At 43.3% G+C, this 15,215-nt stretch overlaps 1 pseudogene; it reads left to right on the top strand.

Annotated features, from left to right (window-relative positions):
• LOC120844124 overlaps positions 1–14,924 on the top strand; it is a 47,407-nt pseudogene extending 32,483 nt beyond the window's left edge.
• Positions 14,925–15,215: the final 291 nt, after the last annotated feature.

The following is a 15,215-nucleotide window of genomic DNA, read 5'->3' as shown; positions in this document are numbered from 1 at the left end:
ACAATTGCATAAGGGTCCCAAATTCAAACCTAATTCAAAGCTATATATCTGGACGATCACAATGTGTAAAAATAAATGAGTATGAATCGCAACTAATGAAAATAAATTACGATGTGCCTCAGGAGTCGATTCTGGGACCATTACTTTTTTCTTTTGTGCATAAATGATATGGTAAACATTCCGGGAACTCCAGATATTATACTTTATGCATACGACACCAATGTGCTTTTTTGACTGATAAGGATCTTTGTGTAATAGAAGGTTAATCAAACATTTGATTGCGCGAACTTGCGTTGCGATTAGGGTCTAGTCAAATAGAATTGAATATTAACAAAACAAAATATGTTATTTTCAAGCCTGTGCATAAGCAAATCTGTAGTAACTTCTCGGTACAATTTAGAAACTCAGAATTAGAAAAAGAGTCCTCCCTGAAATTTTTAGGTGTCTCGTTAGAAGAAACCTTAAGCTGGACAGATCACATCGATCATATTCGCTCTAGCACATCCAGATGTATTGGAATCTTGTATAAACTGAAATATCTCCTTCCCTGTCGGCTTAAGTGCTAACTCTACTACAGTATTGTACAATATCATTTGCATTATTGCTTACTAGTTTGGGGGACCACAACAAAAACAAATCTAGACAGAGTGTTCGGCCTACAGAAAAGAAGTTGTTCATTGCAGTGAAAACCTTCACTATACAAATCATTCAGCCCCAGATTTTGTAAAATATCGAATTTTAATTATCCATCAGCTCTTTATTTAAAACTAGCGATGATAATATACCCCGAGTACAGCAGTGACCAAAATGAATTTTGTGAGATCTACCACCTTAAACAACACAATATGGTTTAAGAAATGAAATATACGCTAACCCAAAAATACGGACAAATTATGGCTCTCAAGCTCTAGCGTATAAAATACCACAGCTTTTGAACGAGCATCCAAGTGGTTCTGAATAATGAGGAATGCTACTTCCTTTATTGCCTTTAAATGTAACATGAAACGTTATATTTTACAATAGCCAATAGCGTTTTGGTTATGCATGTGGTTGAATAGCGTATAATCAGCTCTGACCACCGCTATTTCTGTTAATTCGCTTGAAAGCTCCGAGCTCCTGCCATGATTGTACTTTGGTCCTGGTGTGGTTTACTACTTCACTATTATGTAGATTGACTGCTTTGTACCTACTTCGCATAGGTGACAGATTGTTTGAAAGGATTTATTGTTGTTTTTTACTTGTGTTCCTTTCTCGTCTCTTTTGATTCTCTGCTGAGCAATCTGTAGGGTGGTGGGGCCTCATCAGGTCGTCCCCGTTATTTGCTAAAACGTCGATTCACTCAAGAGTCGCTGTTCGCTAAAACGTCATTCGCCCATGTGATATGGATCCGCTCTTGAGTCACGGCTGAAAAGCGCCTGGCGCGAGGCTAAGAGCATCGTCTTCGAGGGTTTGGACGATACTTCTGGTTTACTTGTCTGGGCATGGTGGTCGAGTCCGCTCCTCACTTTACAGTCAACCGCCAACATAAAGGGGGAAGGGGGGCGTAGGCCATCTTAAAAGTGCTGACGGAGAGAGAGATAACGCGTAAAGGTTGTGTGATCCTCTATTGTTTTAGGAGACAAATGGCCACCGCTTCTGTCGTGCCGGTATGAAAGTGAGAACCGATGAACGATCGATAACCAGCAACCGCCACTTTTTCTCTGACTGGTCGAGTTGTTGGTCATGGAGTGTCCGCCGTCTCCATGGCCATTTCGTGATGATATGTTCAAAATTCAGGTCATTATGAAGAACAAAAACCTAGTTATAGTGCATGCTTTGCTTGTTAAAAAAACGATAACACATTGTCGTAAGCATGAATAACAAACTCTAATCCAAGGAAACACATCAAGGTGAGCTGGGACACCTTCCTTCTGAATTGGCTATACATTGTAACGTTGGAACCAAGTTTTTATTTTCGGGTGAATAACAGGCGAAACACCGAGTCAAAAGGAAGCTTTCGTAGGTCGCTTCTTTAGCTGCAAATCTCGTAGCGGAGGTAGACGCTGCTACTGAGCATGCGCACCGCTAGCTTTGTCTGCAGAGCTTCAGGGATCATTTCCGGAGGCCATAAGCTTGCAGGATGGCGGGTGTGGTTGCAGCCTTCGAAGCTTTGTCAGCTTACAGGTAAACGGATTACACTTACACTGTATCTCTTAAATACAGTAGTTTATTTTTACGAGAACTACCAGATATGGGCGTATGAGAAATGAAAAGTAGTGCTGCAGAACATTTTTGAAAAATATCAAAATTGTTTCTAATAGTATTGAATAAGTGGCCGGAAAAAGTAACGCGAAAGTAATTTGTAACATAACGAATAAAGTAATCCGTCACTTTTCAGCAAAAGTAATTTGTAACGGTAATTCATTACATTTGAGGCTCGGCAATTTGTAATTGCAATCTATTACATTTTTCAAGTAACGAGCAGAAGTCTGCCGTCGCGTCTACGATAATGGAAACCGCGCCTTGCGACGTCGCGTTCTATTTCAAAAGGATTCACGAAGTTACCTATTTTTTTTAGTTCTGCTCAACTTTGCTTAAGAATTCAATGCAAGCATTCGCTCGAAGGCCAACGTACACTTCACGTCCATTTTTGGCCGCCGACTCTTTTGTTATATCTCCTAAATTTTTTTACCTCGCCTTAACATGGCACCTTTCGCAGCTTAGACGAGGGGAGCTCCAAGAGATGATCTCCTGTGAAAATATAAATAAAGGTTGTACGTCGGCCTTTCAGCCGGCTACGTTCCTATTTGGTGTGCCCTGTGCTACAATTGGTTGTTTCAAGGGCGCCTGTCGCACTAAGCTTAAACGTTTTTATGAATGTTTGTGACCAGAATTAAACGTCGTTGCTATTTGAAAGAATACGGTCGTCCGTGTACGTCTTTAATGTTTTTATTCTTTCGTATTTAAGTATTGATAGTAACAACGCGCATGAATTCATTAGTGAAATAACCCCTGTCATTATGTGCAGGTAGTAGCACGGCTTACCTTGCGGTAATTTGACTTGTTTGAGTATCCGTCACTGCGCAGACCGGAATGAAAACAAAAGTATTAAGGGCGAGCCTGGGGCTAAATTATCATTTACAGTAGCAGCGCTGGGAAGTATCGCCATACTAGCTTAGAGATACTTTCGAATATGGCAATCTCTGTATCTAGATACATTTCAAAAATATATATTGGTATATCAGTAGGGAAATATATTTATGATGTATCGCTCGTATTGCAATACTCTTCCAGGCTTGCGTATCTCGTTCTATACTACGTGGGTGGGGGCGCTGCTGTCTGTTTTGTTTTTCAGCTCGCAGACTACCTCGTCGACGGCCCATTTTCTGTCTGGTCCTTGCCCGCCGCTCGTCGCTGCCGGCTTCTTTTTTTTTTCTCTTTTAACCCTTTTTTCTTAGTTCGCTGTCCGATATCTTTTTATTTTAATTTCTTCTCTTTGACCCTGTCACTCCTTCCTCTTCTCCATTGCGCCGCATTCATTTTCTCCTCTCCCGTATCTTCCCCTTTACGATAAGGATCCTGGGGAAAAGCCGAAAGACGGTTGCTTCTGAGCTATTGGAGGGATTCTTTATACAAAAAATAAGACGGCATGTGCCAGCGACACATCCATTGTGCTTCGTAGTAATGAATTTCAGTTTTTGATTGATCGGGTACAAATTATTAAACTTTTATATGGCGGTGCTTTGCCTGTCATGTGTTTATATGCTTGGTTTTCTGAGTAAAACTAGTTAAAAGTTTGCGCTCGTATTGTATACTTCTTGTCCTTGCCTTTTTTGCGCTATTTTATATGTTCATTAACGTAGAAGTTTGAGCTAGTTGGTAAGTAGACATGATAAAAACCAAACAGCGCAAAGAAAAAGACGAAGTAGAAAAAACCACAGGACACAGCGATGTGTCCTGTGGTTTCTTCAACTTCGTCCTTGTCTTTGCACTGTTTTGTTTTTGTCATGCATGCTTATATGTTTAACTAAGATGAAAAAACCAGCCCTACAGCGTACCCTGCTTTTTCTTTCTTTTGCTGTTTGTTGTCTTTCATACCGGAATCGGAGAAAGACAGGTTGCCGAATCGAGGTCACAAGAGCGCTATCTGGCTTGCGTCTCATTTGAAACACAGGCATTTCTCCTCTCCCGCGGCACTGGCGACCTCCACACAGGATTGCAGAAGCATCTGAATGCCGTGCGAGAAGTTGAGAACGAAAAATGACCAAAATGTATGGCCCCTGCAGACCGCTCTATTCTGAACGGCACGTTTTCTGAATCTTTAGAAAGTGAGTGTTATTAATTCTGCACTGTGGAAATGTGATCTCGGGTTCGAAGAGATTAACATCGAATTTCAAGCTACACACGAAAGTAAGAACCGCTTCTTCCACTTAGTTATATTTTCTCTTTCTGCCTTTTCAGTTGGTTGTGTTCACGTTCATTGGTTTTACATGTGTTTATGGAGTATTCCCCAGTGCTATTTCATAAGAAAGGGAACATGCAAGCGGCGCGTCCTAGTACGAACACTATCCGAAGAGACCTTGGAAGCAAAATTGTAAACGCGCGAAAACCATTGGGTGCTCCGGACAAGGATAACCCCAGTCAAGGATAAACAGTTACTTCGGCCCCGCTGCAAAGTTCCCCGAGTAACAAGTTCTACAAAACTTGATTGTTAGGACCATGTGTCCTCTGAAGTTTGTTGAGGAAGATACGTTTGAGGACTTCGGCAAAGTTTCAGTGGCACAAGGAAAAAACCACGAGATTTTCCATATGTGGAGTAACAGGAGTGACAGGAATGTCGCTGAGAACAGAATAATCGACGACGCATTTGATAATAAACTCCGCAGCACCGGATGTCCACTGGAAGCTACGACACACCTGTGCACCACCGCAGACGTGTTGTCTGTTTCAACATAAAGTTTATTGTTCGTTGCACTGGGTGAGACAACCTTCTTAATTCAATAATCCGTCGAGAAGGACATTTAATTATATTATAGCTGATTTCAAATGAACGGTTCTTCACGAGAGAAATGGCGGACAGTTTCTCTAAGAAACTAACCAACCCGTCGCCCGAGTGCCATTTTCAAGTTCTGGATGCTCCCCTCCTAAGGCACGAATAGCATTGAGCACTTTTAAGGCGAATTGAAGGGAGAATCGTTTAGCGTCTCGTTGAACGTCACGAGCACCCACAGCCAATGCATCAACACTCAAGACCTCGTTCAGATCGCCAACGTATTCGTCGACGCAGATGCGGTGTGAATTGCTAAGCGCGGTTCACGGTAATTTTCGGCTAGTGCAAATGTTTCTACCTGATTTTCCCCTCGGTCCTTTCCGATCGAGCCCTACACGCTAAATGTAAGTCTACGGTGTTCGGTTGCGGACGATTCATCGGAACTGATTCGTACCATCGGGTGGCCGCTATACGTTGCGATGTCTACGCAGACATTGGCTAAGAAACGAGCGAGATTGTCGGCATATGTACTGACAATAGAAGCAACGCTGCTCAGACCTTCAAAGAATTTTGAATTGATGATACCACGAATGGTATGTGTGCTTATAACCACTTGATTGCTTTATCTGAGCATTCTTGTACTAAATTTCGCTTTTGCTTTAGTCAGTGAGACCAGCGCGTGTGTATTTGAGACGCCTCTATTTACTTTTAACTCACTGGGCTGGAGGTAGACGTAGCTTTCCCCGTGAACTTTCGCGACCAACCATTCCTGCTTATCTGCGTTGCGCGTGTCATACATTGTCTTATCGCAACAACGGGCATCAAGAAAACCCTCAGCAGAAAAACCACGTGCCGTCTCCACGATAGCGCCATTGCTTAATGTGCCCAATACTGTAGCTCGTACAACTGTCCAACGTCTGCGGAGATTGGAATTCCATTTCTTGCACGAGAGCTGCTAACGTCCTGCATCACTGGGTGGAGTTCACTCTTCCACTCCCTGGATGGGCGTCTTAACAGCAAGAAAAGACTGAAGTCCCTATCGGAGAAGCTTGATCTAGTACGGCTTCAAAATTCGAAGCTTGAATTCCTGAACAAACATCAGAATATTATATATGAAACTGCAGTAGGTGAGGTACTTTTTGTGTATATACTTTATTGTTGAAAATTGTTTTACCTCAATATAACTGCTAGTTCTTTGTGGGTACACCTTGAATTTGTGCCTGCGCACAAAATACTCCACACTATATTGTGATTTTCCATTTCTTTGCAGCTATCGACATCTTTCAGACGAGAAAGAATGGCTACTACGTAGAGCTTTTTCCGACAGTCCTCACAGTTGAAAAGAAGCTGATCCTGTTTAGGCAAATATTCAGGCAACGCTCCCTCATATAAGATAGCAGCCTCACCGGCCTCTTGGAACGATTGTCGACGCTTTTCAGACTGAAAAAGCATACTCGTGTCATTCTCACACCCTTACTTGAAAATGCGGTGAACCTCAAGCGAGGTGGCAAAAGCTTATCACTTTGAAAACTTGCTCGTACGAGCCGCAGAGTCTCATGGACCATGCCGAGAAGAGTTGTGCAGTGGGACGATAAAACCGATCACGAACCACGTCTTTTGCGACTTTAAAAATGGTTATTCCTCGGTATCAGCAAGATTGGGACGAAAAGTTCGAAAGCAGAGGTGTTCCGCTACCTTGATGACCTTAGACATGAATGTGTCAATGCTTCAGGACTTCCCTTCTGTGAAAGCGGTATTTATTCGCTTTAACACGAATTTATGTTCGGCTGCGGCGGTAGACCGGCGTTCTTCTTTCGCCAGTCCTCTACCGGGACCAAACCGTCGGTGCCTCAATGATAAGCTCTTTGAAGATCTGCTCATGCCGACATGTAGTAACTGATTTTTGAACTGTGCCAATCCATTTATTTATTAAAATAAACATGTGTATGTTTGAGAATTCATGTCTGCTCGTGTTTTGTGAGATATTTGGAATTTGCAATACGTTTGACGCTGAGTACAATACTTTGCATTATTATATCTGTATGCAGAGCATGACGTCATTTGGGGAAAAATGGGTTTTGAGATGTATCTGCATCTGAACCTGTGAACCGAAATACTTTATTGCCATTTTTGTAGAAGTATATCAGTCGTATCCCGTTACATAAAATACAAATGTATCTCTGCATGTGTATTTCGGCCTTAACTTATACGTATTTTTGTATTTGTGTTCCCAAATACTTTTAGAGTATCACTGCCCAGGCCTGAATAAAAGGCAGGGGCGAGGTTTAAAACGCAACAGACGGACAAGAGATCTTTATTACCCAGTCACTCGAACACCCCAGGAAAGGGAGGGGGGGGGGGGGGGAGGGGGGTGGTTACTGCAGCATATTCTGGCGCCTGAGGTTATTAACGAAGATTTTTCTTTTTGTAAAAATCAATACAAATTGAGTATACAAATATTGTAGTTCAGACGTGCCGGAGTTAAGATTCACTGTCTAGTTCGTTGATCGTTACCTTGCTTCTGTGGGCATCAATTCCCGAGGAAATGCCAATTCTGGATGTTTGGTTTGGTTAGTGGCATGTTTGGTTTAATGAAATAGAATCAAATCTGTATTTGAGATAAAACAACTTAAGATTTATTGATACTGTTTCTAGAATTACGAATGTCAAAATTATATTTCAGATCGACGCGCCAAGCAGCCGGAACAGCGCTTTCCAAATAGCACCGAAACCCCTCCTTCACGTCGCTTATGCTACGAGGACGGATTCATATGACGCAATATGAAGATATATCTACATTTCTACGCCTCCCACAAGCCTTACCCGAGCATTCAACAGGAAGTTTTAGAAGATCGCTTTGAAAGGCCCGCATTGCTACGGGCGCGCGCCTCTGAGCACGCATTGAAGTTGCAGCGTGAGTTCCCGCCACAAATAGCGTGGCCTGAAAACAGGATCTAAGAATATTCTCTAATGGCGCTGCACGCGTTCTCTCATGTGCGTCACGCGCAAGTCAGCTGAAACCTTTGGGTATGACGTCACACACAATGGTTTGTTTTACCTTTTTTTTTTCTCGTCTGTCTATGCGTTTGGGTTTAATTCTCGTTATATTCAAATTCACGGGAAAAAAATACGACTAATTTCACCCCTAACTCGTTTTTTTAACCTCTTCAGCTTTACATTGAATCTGCCACTGTGGCAGCGATTTATAACGAGCCACACAAGAGCCATTAAAAAGCCAAAGTTAATTGCTTTTTCACTACCCTTCTACAACAAAATCTCTTTGGGCGCAAGTTAAGCCTCTTAGGATTGGGAAACTTGGGAAAAGTTAGGTGTTTTTGAGGCGCGCTGCTTGGACTGCGACGCTTAAAAGTGGCGCCTGGCTCTGGAAAGTAAGAAAGTACAAAACGCGCAAAATATTTCAGCGTGTGGTTTCGTAATTACCACTGCGAAGGAAAATCGTTTCCCGGAGCATGACATATATGTACTGTTTTTTTCTTTCGTTTTTCTTAGAGGCCGAAATTTGATTCGTGCAATGTTCAATTTTTTAGCATCTTTGATGTTAGAAGAGCTCTCTTTATATTAGCCACAACAATATGCACTAAACACGTGCGAAAGGTGAAGACACATAGAAAGACAAAACACAGCGCCGACTATCAACTCAAGTTTCTTCTTACACTTCTATGTGTGAAACAGGACAAAAGAGTACATAAAAAGAAAAAAAAAATAACTGAAAACCTTCGCCTATTACAGTGACTACTTCCTCAGGTTCATAGTTAATAGTTCATATATTATAGTTACAACGAGAGTTTTATGTAAAGTATAATAGATAACGAAAAGAATAAAACATAAAATATGCACTCGTCCGTGTTTGTTCCTTTCTGTGTTTTATTCTTTCTGTCATCTAGCATAGTTCGTTGGAAGATAAGGCGCACGATCTTCTCGGCCTCTATAAGTTTTTTAACGAAAGCGTCGCCTTTCGTGTCATTCTTTGCTAAAGAACTATACTACTTGGTAAAGAATTGAAGGTAATGAGCAAAAGTTTTCAGTTTTTTTTTTCTTTTCGTTTTCTGTAAACCTTGGTTCTGCCTCATACAAAGAAGTAGAAGAAACTTGAGTTGACAGACAGCGCAGTAGTTGCCGTTCTGTGTGTCCTGCCTGAAACCCCTCCACGTGTTTGCGTTTGTCCTCCAAGAAACGCCAAAGGCGACGGTGCACAATGCCCGCATCTCGATCGGCCCTTGGAAGCAAACAGCGGCGCGGCACTGAAATGAATGACCCTTGCAAGCGAATGGCTGTGAAGCAACCCCACGTCGCAAGTGTCCGGCGCGTTTCTCCAACAATGGTTGGCGGTACTTGAAATTTCGATTTTTATCGAGGACATTTTGTCTTCTTCTTTTGTCTGTGTTTATTTGGCGCTGTTAATACTAGTATGAACTCTCAGGGAGTCGCCCAAGCTTTTATTTCTTCGTTTAATTGTGTCGTCGATGGTCTTTGGAGAGAATATGATATTTCTCCTTTCTGCACGCCTTTAACATTCTTTTTCTGAACAAGCTGTTCAGTCAGAATTAAAACAAAGAACGAATCTAATACCTTAATGAGTCATAATTAAAAAAAACACAATATTTATAGTTTTATTTAAAATTCTATTGACAAATAAGATTTGTTTTTCTTTAGTTAACTTTTGTTTGCCTCAGCATATCCAAGCTATAACTAAAAATATTATTTCAAACGCTAAAAACAACAAGAACGTTTAAGGTGATATTAACGATGTCTTCTGCTGTATTTTAATAAATATAGTGAAGCTACGTTTATCTTCAGTCCCGTTCCTCTTGTCAAAGAGTGTTTAAAAGGATCGCGAAACTATTTTTGCACTTCTGAGCTAGATATTTATTTAGAATGCTCGTTCTTCACCGCGTAACCCACGTCCATTCGTTTTATCGCCCGCGTACGTTTACAAGCCTTAAGAAACTTATCCGATTCCCACAAACTTGTTTCTCAGCTGCGCGAATAGGAATTAATTCGTAACCCGTAGTGAATTTTTGTTGTCTGCGCAAGATGGCGATATAAACCGGACTCTACGAGCGAGGCCATTGCGTCAGATATCGCTCCCACAGCAGCGCCACAATGTCTTCACGCACGCAAGTGAACGGGTGACATCTGACGCCAAAAAATTATCCTGAGATAATTGTAAGATGGTCGACCTCATAGACCTCAAGCCGCTCTATCATCACCTATTGCACCACCGTGGGTTTTTAGGGCCCCAGCCGTGCGCCGTCCCTTTATGTCGTTTGTGCTAGCGTATGTGGTGTTACGAGAGAACCTTTGTGAGGGAATCGTTTGCAACTTGGATCCGTCAAGGGACGTCCCGTTGTGATCGCCAAAGGACAGGCTGAAAATATCTTCTCGCTTTGGCCAGAAAAAATGCCAATCCGCTGGCAGAAAAGGGACGAGAACGCTAGAAGTATGAGAGAAACGAATCGTTTTTGCATACTTGACTATCGAAATGCCACGTTACTACCAAGGAAGATCGTGGTAAAGGAAAATTGATGAAAGACTTACGATCGCCGGTCGTGGAAAATACCGAGATATTTACGTCCTATGGTTGGCCTGCAGAAACAACAGGCTCGAAAACGGATGTGCTGATATCCGAGAGGTTACGCACGCCTCCCTCCTTTCTAATGATTTCACCAAGTTCCGGGTTCAAATCCTATTGGGGTTATGCTCCCAGAAACCCAGGGGCAGGTGAAGGCGAGTGCGCGCGGTGACATCAGAGCCCCGAGCTCCGGTTTGAATGAATGGTGGGTAGAACTAAAGCTGCCTGCCCTTGTGTCCACGCCACTCGTCGAACGCTTTAGAACGCGGAAGACCGGCGTCTAGCGTCTGGCTTTCGCATTCAAGCGCGTTCGACGAGCGCAGTGGAGACAAGGTTGCCAGCTCTAGGTCTACCCACTATTGCCTCCAATCAGAGCTCGGGGTTCTGACCGTCCCCTCTCGTCTCCTCCTCTCTCTCATTATCTGTGCATAACCATAAAATAAATTAGACGAATATGACTTGGCCTAAGGTTGCTCCGTAGAAAAATTCAGATGCGCAACAATCGATGTCCGATTTCGGGGCAGTGGGGAGCCCGACAAGAACAATTGGGAATTTTGAGGTCCATCTAGCGTCGGTTTCTTCTGCACGCAGTGAAGACTCAATTGATCGATGAAATCATTCCGCAAGTCTATGGGGTACGGGGTGATGTGAGGCTGTACGAAGACTTGAAGAGTCAAGTATAGCCATGAGTTATAGCAATAGAGCAGACTCAAACTGGCGGCCGGGATCTCTAATAAGGCATTTAGGTACGCCGAATCGGGATATCGAACGCTTCATAAGAACTTAGCCGTCTTCTGTCTCTGCACGAATATCCTCGATCGGGATTGAATTCGACCCAACACCAAGTTTGTTAATGCAGGGAAGGGAAGCAAGTAGTCACAACCGTCTGATGTCGCTGATGGCCGAATGAAGTCCAGGTGGGTGCGATGAAGTCGTAGATCAGGTGTGATACAGGAGAAAAAAGCGAAGGTGTATGTTGAGCGACCTTGGAGCGTGGGTCCTGGAGGCAAGCACGTGCTTCCTCCCTGACGTCGCATACTTGACCCGATAAATCTATGAATTATTAGTCGTTACGTTTCGCATATCCCGTCCGCTGTACAGCTAGTACACAAATAATCGATTGCAAGTTACGGAGGCCAATCCTTGACGCTCAACATAGGGCTCCAAAGAACATTTCTATATATCTTTCTAGTTGCGGTTGTTTGATGCCCCATCGCGATAGCGGATATTCTTCGACGCCTCAAATTTCTCGTCGTAATCACAGCAAACGTCGTTTGGAGTCTAATGTGACTTCGGGACAAATATCGTCATAGAAAAACAAGCAAAAGCCTGAGCTCGTGTGTTTTGTTTTGGACCAGAATAACTGTTTTGAAAGGAACACTAAAGCGATTTTTGAGATCCTCGCTTCATTCTCAAAACTCAATCTATCAAATTCAAGCGTTCTAAAAAAACACGGAAATTACATTTATAGTGAAAAATAATGAAAAATGTGATAAAACAATGGCGAAACTCAACGCTGTCAAAAAACGATAGACGGCGCTACCGAACATTGCGGAATATGGTCGAACCGCGGTCGGCCCATGCCAGCCACTCACAAGGGATGGGTTCCCCGCGTGGACGAGAGGGAGTGGGCGGCCGCTCGTCCACGCTGGAGCCCATCCCTCGCGAGTGGCTGACAAGTGCCGTTCGTCCCTCGACAACATGCATCAAGGTTCAGTGACGACATCTCTCGTTCTGCGAGAACGGTAAGTGTCGCAATCTTTGATTACATTTTAATATGAAAATCGGCCGGGTATGAGTGTAATTTAAAATATTTTAAGGATGCTTAGCGCTCGTAGATTGAGTTACGACAGTAAAACGAGGATCTCAGAATACACATTCGTGCCCTTTTAAGCTCACTACAAGTTCTTTTTAAATATATGAGCGAACCAGTCATCTGCAGTTTCCAAAGCTGTTCCGCAAATAACGTTAAAAAAGTTTCTATAACAACTGTGGGCTCCTTAAAGCCTTGAACGGTGAACTTCAGGAAGTATCTGTCAGACAACCAACAAATGTCGCCCGGCTGCAATTTGGCTGTGTGTCCGGTGCGACAGCAGTTAATCTGACAACGCGCGCTAAATGAACGCCTCGGGTCAAAATCCGCGGCTTCCGTTCGGAGCTTATTACGCTGCACGCAGATCGGTCGGATCGCTTCGTTTACACTTGCATCTTAGGACGCAACTAGCGATCTAGAATACAAGAGGAGTGTTTCGCAGCCTTCACCTTGTTGGGTCATTTTACTTTAAAGCACGGCGTTATTTTGTTTATAAGGAATATTGCACACACTTTCCTCCTCTCCAAAATGAGTTAACTGCGTCTGTCCCATTTTAAAGCGCAGGTCTTAGGCGCCCTTTGCCGTGTTAGTTGAGTGGCGTCACCAGCAGCGTCGGCGTCGCCGTCCCAGAATGCAACACGCGCGGTTACGCCGTCGGCGTTGCTGTCGTCGTCACCTTCGGCGTAACCGCGCTGGTTGCGTGATGAGACGGCGCGCTAGATTTAGCGGAAAACTTTCCTCGCTAAATTTAGCGTAAAAACTTAACTCACTTTATTTAACTGAAACATTTTAGCTGAATTTCCTGCCAAATTGAGAGGGGAATTTAGCGAAAAGTTTTCGCTAAATGGGAGTTGAGCAGAAGGGGAGGAGGGAAGGGTACGGATGAGGAAGAGAGGCATACGCTCCCATCCGTACACTCCCCTTCTCCTCAAGAGGTGCGCTCTAATTTTGAGTCATATTATTGCTGGATCTGTTTCTTATGAGCTGCGGCAATTTAGCTTCTAGACTTACGTCGAGACATTTAATCACGTGTTGTTGTTCTACTGTGTGCTGCTCTTCTATTCTGTGTATTGCGAGAGACTCTGTAAACTCTTTCCTATTATGTTCCCATGACGAACTGATCGTATTTTGGAGCGTTCAGAAAAATAAACTCGGTGAGCTAGTCAGCACCGAACGAGCTGATATCCATCCATAGTTACTGACAGGGATGGGAACGGCAGGGCGTGTCTCTCTAACGTCGGGCTTCCAGGGCGTGCTTCTTGGCTTCCCGTGTGCTTTGGCTTCGAGCTCGAGGGCCATGAGACGCCGATGCGTTGTCGTAGGCAGGAAGCTCGCGTAAGAGTCGGGACAACTAAAGCTCCTCCCTACCCTTCTCAACTTGTCAGTGACTCAAGAAAACGAAAATAAAAGCTTGTTCCTGAAAATGAACACAAGTACTCTACTAAAAGAATGCACACATACGACCCCTTAACTATGATACCACCCGAAAGAAAAAAAAGATATCAAGTAAAATGTTGGCAGGGAGGCCGATACGTAGCAGTTTTATCAGCAGACTCGAACATTTTAAGTGGTCCAAGAATAATCTGGCTTGTCTTATACAAACATTATATTAGCGAAACGCACCGTATTTTCGGTGCTGTGCGCCTTGAATTGAAATATCGATAATTAGAAAAGTGTGAAAGGCGGTAAGAAGAGTACATTGCCATTTATGTGCCTTCACACAGAGAGAGTATGCTAGACAACCCTGGCTAAACTTAGAATTGTCCTGTGCTTCCTATTACAATGAACATATGCATATTATGGGTCAAACGATTTCTTTCTCTAACGAAATGCACAGGATATTCTTTCAATATCTCGATGATGGCAATGGAAGTCTAAGTGGAAGTGTTTCAGGAAACCTGAAATATCAAATAGCAGAAAAAGAAATAAAATTAAAAAAAAAAGTATGAAATCCAGATATAATCCAAAGAGATTTCCAGTTCCATAATCCAGATAGCGAAAAGTTATACTGGGTTTTTCCGTAGGGTCATCATGTATTATGGGATATGGGTCTTATGGGCACATATGTTTGTTTTTAATACGGTATGTTTGACCTGAAAGAGAGACCTCGCACAGCGTCTCCTTGCATCTTTTTCGTTCTAGGTCAATACCCTCAAGATGACAGTGGTCGTGTTTGGCGCATTCCTCGTCACCAACGTGCCATACATGGTCCAAGAAATGATCCTGGCCTTTGGGAACCCGGGAATCCTGGACCACAACGTTGTGGCGCTATTCGGCGTCATCTCCTCCTCCAACAGCGCCATCAATCCGTACATCTATCTTTTCTTCCAGCGATCGAAGCGACAGTGTGGAGGATTCTGCAGTGCCCTACTCAAAGACGCCAAGACCTGGTTTTCATGTCGTCGTCTCAGAAACCTCTGCAATTTGCGGTCGGCGAGCTCTCCTGTCACGATGACGTCGCTGCACCTGAATGGACACTACGCTATGACCACCTTGAACACGGGATCGCAGGTTGAAATACGGAGTCCAAACAAAGTTGATGTGTGATCTCTTCTGCTGGGAGTATTTCAATAAATGTAAAGTCTCGGAGTTTCCGGTTTAATTTTTAATGATAAAACCCTTCCGCTACGGGTTACAGACGATGAGGTTGCATGCAGCTTTGATATATTTATTACAAAATTTACTTTTCGGCTGGTTAGTTACTGCAATGTGGTGAGTGGGGCCATCACGTTCCCTAGTTGGTCACATATCACAAAACTCAATAAAGCGCTAAGAACAAGGCGAAGTAGTAGGACTAGGAGAAGTGGTAGGCGCGACTTACAAGTTGCGTCTTAATGCAT

Source organism: Ixodes scapularis, unplaced genomic scaffold (genome assembly GCF_016920785.2).
Source record: "Ixodes scapularis isolate PalLabHiFi unplaced genomic scaffold, ASM1692078v2 PGA_scaffold11__112_contigs__length_91849675, whole genome shotgun sequence".
In the NCBI taxonomy this organism is placed as follows: Eukaryota; Metazoa; Arthropoda; class Arachnida; order Ixodida; family Ixodidae; genus Ixodes; species Ixodes scapularis.
Note: the sequence above shows the minus strand (reverse complement) of the source record. Positions and strands in the feature narration are given on the sequence as shown.